Source organism: Giraffa tippelskirchi, chromosome 8 (assembly GCF_054371585.1).
Source record: "Giraffa tippelskirchi isolate mGirTip1 chromosome 8, T2T-mGirTip1v1.2.pri, whole genome shotgun sequence".
In the NCBI taxonomy this organism is placed as follows: domain Eukaryota; kingdom Metazoa; phylum Chordata; class Mammalia; order Artiodactyla; family Giraffidae; genus Giraffa; species Giraffa tippelskirchi.
In genome coordinates, this window is record NC_137282.1 from 136,875,762 (window position 1) to 136,894,552 (window position 18,791).

The window sequence follows — 18,791 nt, forward strand, 5'->3', positions numbered from 1 at the left end:
TACATTTTTCTGTCATCTGGAAAAAGCCGATTTGAAAGAGCGAAGACGAGTATAAAGATATGAGACTAGAATACAGGAGGATTTTAAAACTGACTACAGTTTTCCCAAGCCCCAACTACCCATCCATTGCTTGGTTGCTTAAGTATAAACTTGAACATAAACTTTTTGGGTTTCTGAACTCACAACTGGATGTCCTGGTAAATAAGAGAAAATACAGTCATGTGTCCTTATCCACAGCAGGTCCATTCTAAGACCCCCAGAGGAAGCCTAGAGCCACAAACAATATTGAACCTTACAGTATACTATGTTTTCTCCTATACATAAGCACCTGTGATAAAGTTTAGTTTATAAATGAGGCACAGTTAAGAGATTAACAACTAATAATGGAACAATTATAACAATATACTCTAATGAAAGTTACATGAATATGGTTTCTCTCAAGATATTTTACAAATATAATGCCTTTTTCATCTTAACTAAGAACTTCACGCATCGTGGCTGGGCCTAACTTTTGCAGCTTGAAGTGGGACAGCAAAACTAGCAGGAATTTGTTTTCTTCACAGTTTTGCGGATAGAAGATTCTTTTTTGTCATAGATCTTAGTGGCATCAGCAGATGATTTTTTTTTTCTTGTTCTCAAGAGCTGTCATTGTTTCACTTAAAGGAAGCACTGTTTGTCATTTCTAAATTGCCAGCATCACTACTCTTATGCTCTGGGGACATTATTAAATAAAGCAAAGAGTTAGTTAATGTAAGCACTGCATCCCTGTGTCTCCTAAGTGACTAATGTCCAGACCAGGATGGTGCAGGATTTGTCATGCTATTCCTAACAACGTGCACTTTAAAGGTTATTAATTATTTCTGGAAATTTTCATGGTTTTTGGACTGCAATTGACTGCAGGTAACTGAAGCTGCACAGAGCAAAACCACAGATAAGGGGGCTCTACTGTCAAGAAGACAGGGCCCGTTTACTCCTGCTGAGCACATATATGACTCCAGACTGGAAATCTGAAAGATCTGAATCAGAAGAGGATTAAGACACTAATATGAAGCAATATGGAAAAGAAGTGTAGCAAGTCATTTTAAAATTTTTAAGTTTGATAATTTTTGCTTTTTGTTGGGCTTTATAAACACGGGATAAATTAAGCCTTGCAGGTACAAATGATGGTAAAATTTTGGATTATAGAGTTTTAATGTTTCAAAGGACATTAGACGTTGTCTAACACCTGTGCAGATGGTTGTCTGAAGGAAAAGTTTTCAAATTTAGCCCAATTTTAGGAAGTAAAAGCTGGCAGCAGCTTAACTCAAATGGGTCTGTCCGACTTTATTTGCCAATCAAGACTAGGTGGTGGTGGAGTGTGAAAATTTTTTTCTGAACCCTAACAATTATTGCTTGTATTTTTACCACTTACAACTTTATTGTGAATATGCTTATATAAAAGGAAAATAAATTGAGAAATACGTATCAATATTTTTTGTATAGAGCCAATAATTTTTTTATCACAGGTGTTGTGGTTTTTCATTTTGCAGCTATTGGGTGGTATTCTTTCCTATCAGCTTATAAGTGGTTCTTAATAGCTATATGTCAATTCCTAGAAAATTGTGTGAATAATGCTAGGAAAAGTAAAACTATATTTTAAGTGCACTTAGTTTAACTTAGTTCTTTAATAAGGGAAATCACTTGTTAATATTTCATGTGTATTTTTAGAAATATTGCTAAATGTTAACAGGGTGCAAATATAGTCTGACATGATAGAATAATAACATGTTTCACTCTTATCCTCTCCCTTGAAACCAACCAAAAAGAATGAAAAATCGACGATAGATTGAAAGAGACTTAAGGTAAAAACATCCTTCCCAAATAAAGAAACAACCATAACAATTTTATAGTAAAAATACCTCCCAAGTGCTTTGAGATTTGGGACAAAATAAAGACATGTCCATCAGATGGTCTTTGATGCAAATCCTCTATGGCCAAATGGCAGTGGCTGTGAAACTGAAAAAGAAGCCTGCCACTGTAAGCCGTACCAACTGAAGGCAGAAAACCTAGGGGCTCCCAGAAAAGACAACAGGTTTGATGATGGAATGTTTTAGAAAATGTACCGCATAAAAGTACAGTTATCTCCTGCTGCTCTTCTCTGTGCTAATCCACTAATAACTGGCCGATTCAAAGGTGAGCAACCAGCCTATAAACCTCTGAGACAAATGTTATTCTCTGTTCTGCAGTTTTTAATGGAAAAGTGTAAAGGTCAGAGCCTCGAGAATAGGTTCAGGCTATAGGCAATATTCAGGAGAAGGCATTGGCAACCCACTCCAGTACTCGTGCCTGGAAAATCCCATGGACGGAGGAGCCTGGTAGGCTGCAGTCCATGGGGTCGCTACAAGTCGGACACGACTGAGCAACTTCATTTTCACTTTTCACTTTCATGCACTGGAGAAGGAAATGGCAATCCACTCCAGTATTCTTGCCTGGAGAATCCCAGGGACGGGGGAGCCTGGTGGGCTGCCGTCTTTGGGGTCGCACAGAGTCGGACATGACTGAAGTGACTTAGCAGCAGCATAGGCAATATTCTGTTAAAAAAAGGTGCAAAGCCAACATGATTAAGCACAGGTACAGAGTTCAAAGGTTAGAGCTAGAGGGGTTTCTGGTCCTACTCTGCAACCCCATGGACTGCAACACACCAGGTATCCCCTGGAGTTTGCTCATACTCATGTCCACTGAGTCCAGTGATTCCATCCAACCATCTCATTCTCTGTCGTCCCCTTCTCCTCCTGCCTTCACTCTTTCCCAGCATCAGGGTCTATTCCAATGAGTCGGCTCTTTGCATCAGGTGGCCAAAGTATTGGAGCTTCAGCTTCAGGATCAGTCCTTCCAATGAATATTCAGGGTTGATTTCTTTTAGGATTGACTGGCTTGATCTTGCAGTACAAGGGACTCTCAGGAGTCTTTTCCAACACCACAGTTCAAAAACATCAATTCAGCACTCAGCCTTCTTCATGGTCCAACTCTCACATCCATATGTAGCTGGATGTGATATGGAAAAATCATAGCTTCAACTATACGAACCTTTGTCAGTAAAATAATGTCTCTGCTTTTTAATATGCTGTCTAGGTTTGTCAAAACTTTTCTTCCAAGGAGCCAGCATCTTTTAATTTCGTGGCTGCAGTAACCATCTGTAGTGATTTTGGAGTCCAAGAAAATAAAGTCTGTCACTGCTTCCACTTATTCCCCTTTATTTGCCATGAAGTGATGGGATTGGATGCCATCATCTTAGTTTTTTGAATGTTGAGTTTTAAGCCAGCTTTTTCACTCTCCTCTTTCACCTTCATTAAGAGGCTCTTTAGTTCCCCTTTGCTTTCTGCCATTAGGGTGGTGTCATCTGCATCTCTGAGGTTATTGATACTTCTCCTGGCAATCTTGATTCCAGCTTTTGCTTCTTCATCCAGCCCGGCATTTCACATGATGTACTCTGCATATAAGTTAAAGAAGCAGGATGACAATATACAGCCTTGAAATACTCCTTTCCCAATTTGGAACCAGTCTGTTGTTCCATGTCTGGTTCTAACTTGCTTCTTGACCTGCAAACAGGTTTCTCAGGAGGCAGGTAAGGTGGTCTGGTACTCCCATTTCTTTAAGAGTTGACCACAGTTTGTTGTGATCCACATAGTCAAAGGCTTTAGCATAATCAATGAAGCAGATGTTTTTCTGGAATTCTCTTGCTTTTGCTATGATCCAGCGGATGTTGGCCATTTAATCTCTAGTTCTCTGCTTTTTCTAAATCCAGCTTGTACATCTGGAAGTTCTCGGTTCACATACTGTTGAAGCCTAGCTTGAGGGGTTTTGAGCATTACTTTGCTAGCTTGTGAAATGAGTGCAACTGTGCAGTAGTTTGAACATTCTTTGGCATTGTCCTTCTTTGGGATTGGAATGAAAAGTGACCTTTTCCAGTCGTGTGGCCACTTCTGGTTTTCCAAATTTGCTGGCATATTGAGGGTGGCACTTTAACAGCAACATCTTTTAGGATTTTAAATAGCTCAGCTGGAATTCCATCACCTCTACTAGCCTTGTTCGTAGTGATGCTTCCTAAGGCCCAGTTGACTTTGTACTCCAGGATGTCTGGCTCTAGGTGAGTGATCACACCATCATGGTTATCCAGGTCATTAAGATCTTTTTTGTATAGCTCTTCTGTGTATTCTTGCCATCTCTTCTGTTACACCTTCACATATGAGGTTGGTTTTTGTTACACTTTTACATCTGAGGAAACAGGCTCAGAGAGGTTAATCAAGTTGGCCAAGGCATAGAAGGATAGAGCTAAAACTAGGCAAGCTAATTTTAAAGCCTGTGCTTTTGACTGTATGCTCGCTCTACATAATGTGTAAAGAACATTCTTTGTAACCTTTTATATTTCTCTGAGTATCAAGTTTTCCCATCAGTATGAGAGTTTGATAAAATAATTTACAAAGTCCGTTTTTAGTGATCTCATCTTCTGTTTAGATTTCTCCGTGTAACATGGTCTCACGTAAGTTAGGATTTGGGGAAACATTCTTTGTTTCTAGATATATGTTTTTGTAAACTTAAATGATTTTCATGGCTTTTCAGCAAAGACATGAAAAACAAAAACTACAGTGCTTAGCTTCCCTACAGAGATTAAATGACCACTAGATGGCAATCAAATAAAGCTCAGCTTCTCAAGGGTGCCTTGCTTAATCCACAAATACAGCTAGAAGCTGTAAATATTCCAGACTTCTCCAACCAACTGAATTCCTCCAGAACTGCGACACAGCCACTACAGTCTCCTAGCCTGCCCTCCTCCTTGCTAAGGTCCACATGACAGACGACTGCAAAGAGCTGAGGCTTTGGAATCTTATCGACCTGGCTTTGAAAACTGGCTCTAAAAAGTAGTAGCCATGTGAACTTGGCAGGTCGCTCAAACCCTGTCACTTCCCTGATTCAAAAGAGATCTAGAAAGAAAAAAACCAATCATTGCTACAACTTAAAGCCATTCCCTTGGCACTTCCCTGGCAGTCCAGTGGTTAAGAATCTGCCTTGCAATGCAGGGGATGTGGGTTAAGATCCCACATGCCACAGATCAACTGAGTCTGGGTGCTGCAACAACAAAAAAATCCCACATGCCAAGACTAAGACCTGATGCAGTAAGTAAATAAGTAAATAAATATTTAAAAACATAAAGAAGGAGGAGATGTACGCATACATATGGCTGGTTCATGTTGACACATGGCAGAAATCAACACAATATTGTAAAGCAATTATCCTTCAATTAAATAAATTTAAAAAATAAGTTTAAAATTAAAAAATAAGCTGTGAGGATATATGGTACAGCATAGGGCATATAGCCTATATTTTATAACTTTAAGTGGAGTATAATCTATAAAAATATTCAATCACTAAGTTGTACACCTGAAACTGATAAAAAATTCTCAATTAAAAAAAAAGACTTTCCCTGTGATCATTTACTCAGAGAAGAGTGAGAAAGAGGGCCTTGAGTGCTTCATTCTTACATATACTGCTCTCAGAATAATCACATCGCAACAGCAGCAACAAAACCATCCTGGTCTGTTGGTCATTCCTTTGACCCCAGGTGGCTGCAGGGTCCTGGCCCTTCCTCAAAGCTGATTTGCCATTTCCTGCCCTCGGTTCTCTGGAAACTGCTCCATTTCTCCATTTTCCCCCCTGCAATGTGTACCTATATCAACCAGATCAAATCCTTCCATGGTAACTTAGGTAAGTAACAAGCTCTCAGTAGAGCGAGTTTATGCGGTGGGCTTCATAAATATCCCTCGTCTCGCCACCTGTCTTCTCTGCAAGGGTCTTGTACAATTCACATAGAGCTGGGGTCTGACACTAGAGCAGGTGGTCAGTGGGGAGTTCTTGGTGCCATAACCGTGCCTGAAAAGACAAATCCAGACTCTGCTCAAATTCTAAGCAGAAAGTGACTTTTCTCCCCACAAGGGGGTTAAAATGTCCATCTTGTGATTGATGACACGACTACAGGGTCACAAAAGCAGAGAACCATGCTACCCCAGAAAGAATATGATCATCTGAGGGACTTGAAGCTGTGGGACACGCATTGTAGGAGGAGGGAACTGGAGATCACCCCACCAACCAGTCACACGACGGCGGGCTCCCTGCAGTGCACTTTGTTTGTGTGTGTGCACTTCGCGTGTGTTCACGCTCGGTAGTGTCCAACTCTTTGTGATCCTACAGACTGTAGCTTGCCAGGCTCCTCTGTCCATGGGATTTTCCGGTCAAGAATACTGGAATGGGTTTCCATTTCTTCCTCTAGGGGATCTTACCCACCCAGGGATCGAACCTGCATCTCCTGAATTGGCAAGAGGATTCCTTACCACTGAGCCTCCAGGGAAGCCCCACAGTGAACTTTGGGGAGAAGCAAAGCCTTCCACATGGGTTGGTAACGGCTGCGAAAAGGCTCAGGGCTTATTTTGAGCAAGTAAGAACTAGTGATTATGATTCTTAATGGAAACAAAGGTCCCAAAGAATGAGAAAAACAGCCCCTGAGGGCTTCAATAGCACAAAAATTTAGGAAGAATTGTCTTCTTTTTCTTGTAAAATAAAGTTTTGTGAGCAAGCATCTACAGGCAATGCAACGGGCAAAGGAAAGGTTGCATTTCAATGTTTTTATTCACTACTGAGTAGTTCCCCCTCAACTCCTCCCCACCCCCTTCCCGTTCACGAAGAGATAGGAGTTGAAATTTGAATTCTAATCTGGGCTTGCATTCTCCATCTCAGGGAACTTGAGTAGATGTCATCACATCTTTGGATCTGTTTTTTTAACCAAAAAATGAAGAACTTGAATTTTAAGAGCCGTTCTAACGTGTGTTTAGTGTTATCCCTTCCTGTCCTTGGTGCTACGTACATGAACAGATGGTAGTTTCTCCTCTTTAGAGGGTTACTGTTGTCTAAGCTTGGAGAAGACTTCCACGGTCCATGGTGTCCACCTGCGAGGTCACCAACTCCTGTAAAGCAGAGAAGTGGGTGTGTCTAGAGGTTTTCACCTGAGACTGAAACCCACGGGACCCCAGCAGAACAACAGCATCACAGTGAATAAGGGTGCTGGGGTCTGCATCTGGAAGTGAAATGGAACTGGCGTGACCAGTAAATATTAACCCACACGTAATGAAAGAAATATTCATATATTGAGGTATGGGGAAGTCACTCTGGCTCAGCCATGGTTCGACTTGAATTTTATGTTAAGTAGAACAGCCTGTCACCCGGCCTGTCAGACACGCATCGTCCATCAACTTTAACCAGTCCAGAAGAGAACCCATTGAAAAATCAAAATGGATCAACTGGTTCAGGCAAAATAGAGCCGCGTGGCCATTGTGCATATGATCTCAGACACACTCCTGCATCACTGAGAACTTACATTTTCTGAACTGTATCAGTCTCAAGGACACCACTGGCCGTTCTCAAAGCAATGTCCGCTAGCAGCTGTTGGCTGCAAACTTGTGGTCTCAAGGTGAAGTCAAAGTGAAAGTCGCTCAGTCGTGTCCAACTCTTTACGATCCCGTGGACTATACAATCCATGGAATTCTCCAGGCCAGAAGACTGGAGTGGGCAGCCTATTCCTTCTCCAGTGGATCTTCCTGACGCAGGAATCAAACCAGAGTTACCAACAGAATTACCAGGGAAGCCTCATGGCCTCAAGGTCTTCTCTGGTAACTATGCAACCATTTTGGACACCAACAACCCTTACTTAACAAGCACCTAGCTGGCTCCAATCCTAATTCTTGACAAACTATTTATATAACTTTGAGGGTTTCTTGCCTATGTATACCTCCTCTCCCAATCCCCCCCTTTTTTGGGAACACAATTCAAGTGGAACACAATTCAAGTAGAACACAATTCAAGTGCTTCTTGAATCTGTGTCTCCTGGACTATAGTCTTCAGTTTGGCTCAAATAAAATTCTTTTCTATTCCTATTATAGATTGTTTACTAGTCATTTTCGTCAAAGACAGGAACACAGCGGAAAGGACCAGTCCTTCAAAGAAGAAAGCAGGGAAGTGGCTTGGGGTAAATAGATGAATACAATGAAAAGGAAACACTTGGCCCTGGGAGACATTCTACATCACAGTCTGCTCCAGCAATGAGACTCTTAGAGTTAGCCAGCTGGCTAATTGTGGGATAGAGAATAACACTGGAAGAGCGAGATAACAAGGCCACCTGCCGATCAAATTGGAGCCTAAAAGCATATTTAGTGATTAAGATCAGAAACGAGAATATTGACTACTTAAACAGTGGAGTTGAGGAAAGATGAGGGGTGGGCAGAGAAGAGGGCTTGTAAGTGAAAACTGGGAGGGTGGGTTTTAGAAATTTACAAGTACGATTTCATGATGGCTGAGAATTCAGTGTATTTTCCTGTGTTAAACAATACTGGAGCTGAGCGTTCTTTCCTGTCCCGATGTGAAATAACTCAGAAAATATGCAAAGATAGAGTAAGACCTTGCTCTCCAGGAAATGGTAATTCCTGGAAGATAAGCTCTGGACTATGTAAAAGAGCTCATTATCAATAGTAACCTCTTGCTCTTTGAGACTTGCCGAAGACCTTGGTCTTAAACACCTAGCCAAGCCATTGGACACAAACTCTGCCCAGTCCCTACCAGTTCACCACGTTTTTTAAAGACCTAACAATCCTTTACATATTCTCCCCTGACTTCTTTCTTTTGAAACTTATGAAGGCCATCACGATGGTGTACTCTTACTATGTATAAAAGGTGTAATGGACTTAGAGTTGCTTGATCAATGGATTTTTCTAGTGATGTTTTGAGCGGTTGTCAAAAGTGAAATGTTGCTCTAAGCTATGAAACAAAAGTTTTATTGTAATGTGTCAGAAATGAGGCCACTTTTCCGTACCAATTTACCTTTACATTTCATATATTGGGTTAATTGTCAAGATTTCTATCTTTCCAAGAATCTTGAATCTAGTAATGCTTGAATTCTTTTCATTTTGAAAAATTAAAAAATCTCAGAAGCTTTACTTCAAGTATCAGTCCTGTGGCAACTCCTACCCACTTCCTTCTTCCCTCTCCCTCCATCCCCAGAAGGGAGAAGAAGGTGACTAGGGACTGATATGAAAGTGAAGCCCTGTACTTTCAAGGATGGTTGAAGTAACTGTGACTATCAAATGTATTCAAAACCAAACACTTACTGTGTGTGCCCAGCTCTTGTTTACCTGAGGAGGAGGGAAAGACAGACAACTTCCAAATAAATAAATATGTAGATAATTATGCGACTTCCTAGGTGACGCAGGTAAAGAATCCGCCTGTCAATCCAGGAGATGCAAGAAATGTGAGTTCAATCCTTGAGTCGGGAAGATCCCCTGGAGTAGGAAGTGGCTACCCAGACTGGTATTCATGCCTGGAAAATTCCACGGACAGAGGAGCCTGGCAGGCTACAGTCTATGCGGTCACAAAGAGCTTGATAACGACTGAGCACACAGCATGCATGCATGCAGATAATTATACACCGGAACAAACGAACTAAGAGAAAGAAGCAAGGTGCAAAAATTTAAGATTCAAGGGTTGGTGGGAGAAGGATGAAGGGACTTATTTGGAGAAAATGGTCAAAGAAATGAATAACTGAATCACTTTGCTGTGCACCAGAATCTAACACAATATTATGCCAACTATACTCAAATAAAATAAAATAAAAAAAGATTAGCTACAAAACAAAAATAATGGTGTTTCATTGCATTTAAAAATATGTGGCTTATTTTCAAATATTTTTTGATATTGATTTCTAAACAATTCTACAGTGATAAGAGAACAGACCCTGTATGATTTCAATACCTTTATATCATGAAATTTTTGCACCTTGTTTTACGTCCCTGGATATTTTCCAGTGTCTCCTAGTTTACAGTCTACGGGAACTTGAATAGAATTTGTATCCGACTATTGTGTGAAAGTTGTGTAAATCTTCATTATGTTAAATTGGTTCATGATACTGTTCAGGTCGACTATATCCTTCTACTTTTCTGATATTTGTTCTATTGGTTTTTGAGAGTTTGATATTGAAACTCCAAATAAATCTTCATTTATTTACTTAAGTGTAAAATATAGTCGAACTATATGTAAATTTGTTCTGTGTTTTCCAAGTCTCTTGTAAGTGCGTTAACATACTTTCAAACTTTTAAAAGTAAAAAAGAAAGAGGGAAAAAAAAAAGAATGGGGTTTCTGTCAAGGGAGAAGTGGTCCCCTGCGTTGAGAGCTGCCAAGAGAGCAGACAGTTAACACGTAGGTTCACGGAGATGGAGCGCAAGCGCTGGTGGCCTGTGTACAGCTGGCTGCAGTGGCCGGAAGGAGGAAACGGGACTGAGAGAGAACTGAGTGTGAGGAAGGAGACACAGCCAGTGTGGAAAGTTCTAGGAGAAGCGTGGCTCAGAAGGAAGTGGTGGGGCGGGGTGAGTAGGAGAATGGGAAACTAGTTTTCGGTTTTTTAGGAAAGAAGAGGCTTTTATATGTGAAGGTTAATGGGATGATCCATGACAGAGGGAGAGCTTGATGAGGCAGGAAATAGGAAATCTAATAGAATGTCACCCCGGAGAAGAGCTGAAGAGACAGGACAGAGCTCCTGGGAAGAGACAAGTGTTGACAGGGAGACAGGGGCTTCCTCTAACATGACAGGCGGGAAGGAAGAGCAGCCGCGGGGTGAAGGTGGGCCTGTGGGTGAGAGGCAGATGGAGTCTCCTCTCCTGGTTTCATTTTCTCTGTAAAATGTGAGATGAGGTTGGTAACTGAGGGGACGTTACCTCCTTGGTTTGAAGAGAACAAATATATATCGTTAAGTTTCAGAAGGAATCATAGAAAAATGGATCAACCTATGGAGGGGCTGTGGAACTCTGCATACATTACTTTAAAGTGATAAGTACATTTTGTATTTTACCAACTCTAAGATGCACTTCTGAAATTGAAATATCCTCTGGTATTGTTCCATGGTTTCCCGGCACTGATTCAGAGTTTAGTTACCTGTGCTGTTTCTGAGCTGTCCATGAAGTAACCGCATCTTTCAATCAGTAGCATCTTAGAGTCAGTGAAATATGGTAATTTCATTCCTGCCAGGTTCAGCTGCTTGCATGCATTTTTCGGGGTTTCAAAGACAAGACAATAGTTGTCAGTCACAAAGAGACCTATTTGAGTCCACTTGGGGAATAATATAATTGCAATGTGATTGTAAGCACTGTCTTCTGAGGGGATCAGCTCTTGATTACTGGAAGTACTTCATCAGAAGTTTGGTCTATGAGGCCAATCTCAAGGATCTTATGCCAGGTTAAGACTCTCATAAAATTCTGTTGTAAGCTAAACTGTCCTGAGATGACAGTTCAGAATTCCTTCACCAAGGTGTCTAATATGGGATTCTCAGGAGCTGTGTCCTAAATGGTGGTATGGTTATTGAAGGCAGGGTCCAGAGAGCATATGTCTCCGTCCATCAAATATTTATTAATTACCTACTGTATGCCAAGCAGTCTGTTAGTTTGGGGGTGGGGGATAAAAATAATTAAGTCTAGGTCTCTGATCTAATGGAGCTCACAATCTGCCATAAGAGATAGTTAAGTATCGAAGAGTTGTCATCAGAGGTATTTATTCATCCAATCACTTGTGTAACACACAAGTGTGTTATCGAGCTCCTACAAGACGCCAGCCACTGTTCTATGTGCTGAAAATACAGCGGTGATAAAATTGGACAGGTTCCTGCCTCCATGGTGTTTACTTTCTAGTGGGGGAAGAAAACCAACCAATAATATTTCAATAAGCATGATAATTTGCACTGGCGATATGTATGAAGAAAATACATGGAATATAATAGACAATGATGGGGGTGCTACTTTGGAGAGGGTACTAGAGTATCAGTCAAGCTACTCTGATTGCATATAATAGAAAATCTTATGATCACATCAATCCTAGGAGCACTAATTATTTATCAAAAAAGTCCAGAAGTTATCGATCCCAGGGTGGGTTCAGTAAGTTAGTGGTATCATTAAGGACCAAGACTTTTTCAATCTTTCTGTTTCCCCATCTTCAATATATTGACATTTTCCTTGCAGTTGCAAGATGACTGCTATTGCTGCATATGTTACACCCTCTTACAGCTGCCAAAGCCAGAAGGGAGAAAAGGGTAGATGAAGAGGGGCAAGATAAATTTTTTTCCCCTAGTGTAGCTCCCTCATTTTATCAGGAGAAATCCTTCCTAGAAGTTCCCTTATCCCCCAGCAGACTTCCCACTAAACCTCATTGAATACAAATGGCCATCCATCTACATCTAATTCAGTGATCAGTAAGAGGACCTATATTTTCACCACTGGTTCAAAATAATGAGTCATCAAGTCTAGATTTCTGGCAAGAAATAAGACAGAATGACCTTGGCTAGGTAAATAATGGCTACCAAATCAGAGGATGCCTCTCTGAAACGACATTTGAGCTGAAACCTAAATGATGAAGTGGTGTCAATCTTGTGTACCACATACCTCGGTGGTGCAGAGGGAGACCTGGGCCAGGTTAGTTGGTGGTGGATGGTCCAAAAGCGGAGTAGACACTTGAGGACAAGAATGAGTCACCAGGTGAAGCTCTGGGTGGAGATGGGTGGAGGCCTTTCAGGTGGCAGGAGAGGCCAATGGAAAGGAAAAGGAATGTGACCCAGTTTGTAAGCAAGAGCGAAACGAACAAGACAGGTTAGGTCGCAACCCTGGTGAAGATGACTTCAGATGGGAAGATTTTGATCCCAACGTTATAAAAGTCATGATAAGGTAATTGTATGCAAAAGGGGGGCACCCAGTTTCACTTCAAGCTGTGGAGGAGACTTCCTCAAGAAAGAGACAGTGGCTTTGGAGTTTTGGAGACTTGGAACAACACGATGAAAAGCTTCAACCAGTGTGCCATGTATGAGTCAGGGAGCAACTGCTGATGAGAGTCAAGCCATGCTGGGGAGCTCTGCTTTATTTAATTTAGGCCTAGACTTGCCATTTCCAAAGTTGAGAGTCCCTGGTAAAAATAAATGAACTGGTTTTCTCCTGTGGGCCGTGTGAGGTTGGGCTTGGATGATCCCCAAGAACACCTCTATCATTTATATCCTGTGTCTCTAGTAGATGCTCGAGAAAAGTTAACCCAGCACATGAACTATGAGCCTCAGTCTCTCCTGTTGCCACAACTTTGCCATCAGTATAAACTAGATGTGCCCTTGCAGGCTTGCAGGCTGCATCAAGTGGCCCTGGACCAGCCTTCATCAACCCATCCTGGCTTTGGTCTTACTCGTTTTCCACATTTGTGTTTCTCTTATTGATCAATTGATTAAGTGTGCTGGGTCTTAGTTGCTGTGCTTAGTTGCTTTCTCTAGTTGTGGCGAGCAGGTGCTACTCCCTAGTTGTGGTGCGCATGCTTCTCATTGCAGTAGCTTCTTTTGTCAAGGAGCACAGCTCCAGGGCACTCAGCCTCAGGAGTTGTGGCACACAGCCTTAGTTGCTCCAAGGTATGTGGGATCTAGTTCCCCAACCAGGGATCGAACCTGTGTCCCCTACATTGGCAACTGGACTTTTAGCCACTGGATGACCAGGGAAGTCTCACATCTCTTTCTTTTTTCCCAACAAGACGGTGAGCTCTGAGAGGTCAGCAGTGAAATTTACACAATTTACATATATCCACTAATATAGGGGACGCTTGGGTGTATGGTACATATACAGTGAAAATATTGAGTTTTTCCATCTGCTGGTGGAACTTGAGTAGGTTTCAGCCCCAAAGGGGATTCTTAGATTTCTTTCCCTAGAAGATCCAGAGCAAAAGAAGATCCAGGAAGCAAAATGAGGATGAGGGATCTCTGGGAGTAAAAATGAGTGCCTCTTTCTGTGTTACAAGAACCCTTTAATCCAGGTTTTGAAAAGTGCCACACCTTAGATAAATGTGAGTGTGGTTTTTGAAACATGGACTTGGGAGAGCTAGAAAGTCCATGAACGCTAAAAAAATTTGGAAAAGATTTGTGAGGGTTTCAAAGTTAGAAAGATGTATAAGTGTTCATGTCATCTTCCAAGAGCCTTGATCCTTGTATCTATCAGCAGAGGCTAAGTTATGCTGAAGTAGCAATAGCTCACAAATTTTAGCAACTAGAAATAATAGTCACCTTTTGCTCATGCCCATCACAGGTCAGCAGGCCCCATACTTGTTACTCAGGAAGTCAGGATGGAGTGGCTACCATTTTGAATTGATGATCCCCATGGTAGAACAACTTGCATGACCCCATCCAACTACAAGGAGGTTGGGAATGGCAGTGCCACCTTGTACCTGAACTAGGGACATCCAGAGACAATTAGAGAACCATACAGCCATAATCTTCGTAAGCAGAAAGCCAGCCAAAGACAGAGCTCCAAGCACAGACACGTGTGTTTCCCGAATCCCGTTTTCAGGCTTAGACAGATGCGTGAGGATGTTAGTAGCTGTGACCAAGTACTACAAATCTTGTGCCATCTCTATAGTCCTGGATCCTTTGCCAGAAAGAGAAGCCTTGGCCTTTTGTGAGAGTCTGCGTGTGTTCACTAGTGTATGACTCATCCATTCTCCGGCTCGCTGCCCCTCCCACGGCAGAGGCTACTCCCAAGCAGGACTTGCCTGTCAGGCTGCAGGGCATATGGGGCTGGGTGCCTGTGTCACAGCAGAGCCCAGCCTGACTGTCTCAGCCAGAGGAGCCACCATTTGGGGCTAAATTGACTGCTCAGGGATACAGGAGCCCAGCTTGCTGGTTTGCTGTGAGATATAGCAAAGGGAAGTCATTGACACCTGCGTCTCCAGCTGCCGGGAGTAGGTCAAATTTGCCAGTGACAAGTTTGCCCATGTCGTTGGCTAGCCACAGTGAGTAGCCCCATGACCTTCTCAGTCCAAGGGCTTCCTTTGGAGAATTTCAGAGATGAGCAGCCAATGAGGCTTTGTAGCGTGGGCTTTTATTAATAACGTATACAGGGAGTTAGTCTTAAAAAGGAATGTGGTAACCTAGGGGCACTTGGCATAATTCAAAAAGAGCACTAATCTGGTAAGAGAATATTTTTGTTTTTGTTTATTACTCTCTGCTTCTCTGATCCCATGGAAATAGAGTCCAGGAAACTAGAATCTTTAAAGGAAATTTTCTTTGATGACTTGACAGTGAGTAAGTACAGATACAGAAGCTAATTAACTTCTTTAAAATCATGATTTTCCCTCATCACACTTTGTAATGTTTTGTCTATAATTTTGACTTATTATCAAGTCATCACCAGCCTTAAAGTCTCCTTGAATACAGAGGAATCTTTCTACACCTTCACACACAAAAATTCTGCCCTTCTAACGACTAACCTATGGCATTAAGAATTCCTGATCCTGAACATTGTTTCCCTGAGATCAGACTTTCTCAGGAGGAATACAAAGTTTGGGTAGATTTCTCTTGACTTGTGTTGTTCTTTGCATGGCGGGTCAAGGAGAGGTGGTAGACACCCAAACATCTCCACGTCCATTGCTTTTCATGTTCTTCCTAAAAATATTGTTGAAATTGGTGGTTAATTTGATTCTTTCCTTTTTCTGAAGGATTCTTTGTATTTGTTGAGTGTGAATTTTGAAAGTTTAGTTCTGTTTAAAAACTTTTTCCTTTGAATTTTGACAAAATGAGTTTTCCTGTCTAAAGTAAACTTGCTGATTAAAGAGTGAGGCTTGACTGGATCTCACATTATTTGGGTTTATTAAATTTTCTCCCAGAAAGTTCATTCATATTTTTACAGCTTGGAAAGAATCAGCTTGTTGGTAGCTTACAGGAATGATTTCAGGTACCTTTCTGGGCAAATGTTTAGCTTTAAAAACCATAAAACTGGGACTTCCCTGGTAATCCAGTGGTTAAAACTTTGCCTTCCAATGCAGAAGGTGAAGGTTATCCCTGGTCAGGGAACTAAGATCCCGCATGCCTGAGGCCAAAAAACCAAAACATAAAACAGAAGCAATATTGTAACAAATTCAATAAAGACAAAAAAAAACAACTGCAAAACTTAAAAGACAGCAAAAACTATTTTTTGTCTTTAGAGATGATATCTTAAGATCATACAGATCCAAACCCCTTTCCTACAGTATTTGCAAGATACAGTTTTAGGGCATCATTGTCTTTTTGCAAAATAAATGATATTTTGTAAACAGAAACCAAGGCTCTCATTCAAATATGAAGTGATCAGGGGACAGCTCCAAACCTGGTGACCACCTGATCTTTCTAAAATTGGACACGCATGCAGAGGCACAGGGGTTGGGAGTAGAAGTGGTTTGCCCAGTTCCAGCCAATAATGGGATGTGGTATCCATAGACAACCATATTTCTAAATATGCTTGAAAAAAATAATAGAACTAACTTAGATTCAGTCTACCTTTTATTATCAGGTTTTGGTGATTCTGAACCACATCAGTGATATGATACAATACTTGTCACCTCGGGGACACACCATTCCCCTCCCTCTCCTCTTCCTCCCCACACCTCCCCTATCAGATGGAGCCTGGCTTGTGCAAGGTTTGACTTAATTCACCTACTTTAGAATTAGGCTACTTTAGAACGTGGTTGCTGCTTCCACAAAACCATAGCCTGTGGTCTAATTATCTTTAATCCCACTCTCTTGGGAATACACAGCTTCTGGTTTTTAAAAGGTCTTCTCTGGTGGCTCCGATGGTAAAGAATCTACCTGCCATGCAGGAGACCCTGGTTCAATTCTTGGGTTGGTAAGAAAAAAATATATTCCTCTTAATGTAATCTTGGTCTTTCAAGTCAATAAACCCTCTGCTGTTGTTGCTAATTTAAGGATGAGGTTATAGAATTTTATTGCCTCTGAATATTATTCCTGACTCTTTTGATAGCAATAAACAAATTCCTAAGTCATGCTACTTTAAGCCCCGAAGGTGATTTTATGATGATGATACTAGGGTGGCTCATAGAACCCAGGGCATGAAATACAGGGTCTTGAGTGTCGCCAGGACACCAATTTTAACCTTTGTCTTTCTTGGTGTATCTACTTCACTTTGTGCTCTTTTCTGTTTTGTAGTTAGGGGTGTTCTCAATCCCATCACACTAACATCAGCTGGGGAGTTAAAAAAACTCACTCATCCCTAAATATTAATAATTAGTGCGATCTAGGTGAAGGATATGTAGGTTTTCACTGTACTATTCTTTCAACTTTTCAGTAGTAATGAAATTATTCAAAAGAAAAAGTTTGGGGAAAAATACCAGTGTTTGTCAGAAATTCTGATTCAGTGGTTCTGGGGTAGGATCCAGACATTGGCAATTAAAAAAAATAAATAAAGCTTCTCTGGGAATCCTAATGTGTAAAGTTGAAAATTACTGGCGTGGCTGCTGTCTCTTTCAGCTTCTCTAGAAGAAAGTGAGTGTTTTGAAAACAATGACATAATTTGAAAAATGGCTAAAATAGGAAATAATGGCTTTGGCTTATCAACAGATATTCTCAGATGCAGCAGTTCAGGACTCAATTTGCATTTCTATTGGAGGAATACATTGGACACCTATTGTTATTATTACATTATTAATCATTTTGCCTAGATAAACCCTCACCCCACCCATACTTTTCTAGAAACAGCCTACGTCTTCCCTGTTTATTGCACATGCAGCGATGCTGAAAGTTGGGCCTGACCAGAGCTGATTGGATTAGTGGAAGGCAGCTGACCCAAGCGGGGTAGACCAGTCCTCACCCCAGGAATTTTCAAGAAGGAAAGATTAAGAGGATTCACCACTCAAAGATCTTCATTACAGAAGTTTGAGAAGATACATTCCAGCAAGACCTAAGTGAATATAGAGAAAAGGTACAGAGTACAAGAAAGAATATGACACCAAAGGGACCACAGGAGGAGTAGTGTCTCTTTTCTGAAACTCAGAACTGAACAGGATGGACATACTGTTTCAGGTTTAGGAGTTAGGTGATGCCTTGTTTCCATATTGGATTTTTTTTTTTTAAGCTCTTCTCTATTTTTAAAATAATTTCGTTTATTTTTTAATTTAATTTTTGGCTGTGCTGGGTCTTCGTTGCTGCGAGGGCTACTCTCTGTTGCAGTGCTTAGGCTTCTCAGTGCAGTGGTTTCTCTTGTTGAGGAGTGCTGGGTGAGAGGACTTCAGTAGCTGTGGCTCGTGGGTTCAGTAGTTGCAGCTCCCCCAGCTCTAGAGCACAGGCTCAATAGTTGCGGCGCACAGGCTGAGTTGCTCTGCAGCACGTGGAATCTTCCCAGATCAGGGAGCAAGCTCGTGTCTCCTGCATTGGCAGGCAGATTCTTTACCACTGAGCCACCAGGGAAGCCTGTCCGTATATTTTTTTTTAATTTCTGAAAATCTATTTGGAGACATTTTCCTTTCTATTTATATTAGAAAATATTCATGATTTCCATATGTATGAGTTGTAAACAGCTATTTTCATATATATAATATAAATGAGAGAATACCAAATGTCAAATAAGATGAAGCTAAAGTTCACAAAGATAACCCATGAGACTGTTGCATCCTATTGACTGATGTTCCCATTACTATTATAAAATTATATATGTATATATATGTATAAAACACTGCTACCTCATACTAATATATTATCAAAGCTCTTCATAAATGTTTTTGATATTTGTGTACTATTCCTTTATATAGATTTGTCAGAATTTACTATGCACTGTATTATTATTTGACAGGTTTATGTGCAGTCGCTCAGTCGTGTCTGACTCTTTGTGACCCCATGAACTATAGCCTGCTGGGCTCCTCTGTCCATGGAATTTTCCAGGCAAGAA

General features: G+C 41.2%; 1 long non-coding RNA gene across 1 annotated transcript; it reads left to right on the forward strand.

Moving 5' to 3' along the window:
- Positions 1–2,432: 2,432 nt before the first annotated feature.
- On the forward strand, positions 2,433–7,961 carry LOC145517387 (uncharacterized). The gene is made up of 3 exons (XR_014062006.1): positions 2,433–4,126; positions 5,600–5,742; positions 6,305–7,961. It is a non-coding gene; the product is annotated as an uncharacterized LOC145517387 (long non-coding RNA).
- Positions 7,962–18,791: the final 10,830 nt, after the last annotated feature.